The 1,343-nt window shown below is 41.5% G+C and overlaps 1 pseudogene; it reads left to right on the plus strand.

Moving 5' to 3' along the window:
* The first annotated feature begins 231 nt into the window (after positions 1 to 231).
* LOC115867135 (large ribosomal subunit protein eL21-like) lies at positions 232 to 716 on the plus strand (annotated as a pseudogene).
* Positions 717 to 1,343: the final 627 nt, after the last annotated feature.

Below are 1,343 nucleotides of genomic sequence, written 5' to 3' on the forward strand. Positions count from 1 at the left end.
ATGGAAATTGTTCAAAATATAAAAAGACCTCTGGGTAGGAAGTAGTTTCAAAAGATTGCTTAAAGGCTATATTTTATAATGCCTTCAGAAGTAGCCAGTGATGGTGATAGAAAAGGAAGGACATCTCAGAGGCTGGAGCAAGAGCCATAGAGAACAATGGGGAGAGAACCTTTCTTAGAATGCAGATCTTGGAGCCTTTCGGCCGGAACCGCCATCTTCCAGTAATTTGTCAAAATGACCAATGCAAAGGGAAGGAGGAGGGACACCTGCTACATGTTCTCTAGGCCTTTTAGAAAACATGGAGTTGTTCCTTTGGCCACATACATGTGACTCTACAAGAAAGGTGATATTGTATGTATCAAGGGAATGGGCACTATTCAAAAAGGAATGCCCCACAAATGTTACCATGGCAAAACTGGAAGAGTCTACAATGTTAGGCAGCACGGTGTTGGCACTGTTGTAAACAAGCAAGTTAAGGGCAAGATTCTTGCCAAGAGAATTAATGTGCATGTTGAGCTTTTGAGCACTCTAAGACCCGAGATAGCTTCCTGAAATGTGTGAAGGAAAATGATCAGAAAAAGAAGGAAACCAAAAAGAAAGGTACTTGGGTTCAACTGAAGCACCAGCCTGCTCCACCCAGAGAAGCACACTTTGTGAGAACCAACGGAAAGGAGCCTGAACTGTTGGAGCCCATTCCCTATGAGCTCATGGCATGATGGGTGTAAAGAAAATAAGGGACCTGGACTGTACAAGTGTTTCTCTTAATTGAGTAGAAGTGTTGTGTCCCCTCCCCCAAAGAAATATTTAAAGCACATTTTAATTGTGTCCAGATTCAGTGGGTGATGTCTTTACTTTCCAAATTTAGTAGTTTTTCTTCCTGAAAGATGTGAGGTAGTTTGCTGTGCAATATACTCCACTGGTTAATAAACTGCCAATTATAATTTATAAATATATTTAAAAAAGAATGCAGATCTTGGAGCTAATCAAGGAATGTTACCTATCCCCAAGTTGTGGTAGCTGGAAACGTTTTCCCAGCAGGATTTCAGAATTGCTATGGACCAGTGACTGGTATGGACCTCCTTCTTCCCCTGTTTGAATAGGAATGTTTATTGCAGATGTCCTGTCCCTAGCTTACCATTATATGTTGGAGGTATGGGAGATAGATAACTTGCCCAGAGATCTTGGATCAAAAGGAGCTGTATCTGGACTGATGTAGATCATGAGAAAGTAGATTTTGAGCTTGATGTCACCGGCTGTTTCTCAGTCTTGCAATGGGAGTGATTGATTTTTGCACGTGGGAAGGATCTGAATAATTGAGGTTGAGTGTAGGGTGCCATAGATTG

Source organism: Globicephala melas, chromosome 2, assembly GCF_963455315.2.
Source record: "Globicephala melas chromosome 2, mGloMel1.2, whole genome shotgun sequence".
In the NCBI taxonomy this organism is placed as follows: domain Eukaryota; kingdom Metazoa; phylum Chordata; class Mammalia; order Artiodactyla; family Delphinidae; genus Globicephala; species Globicephala melas.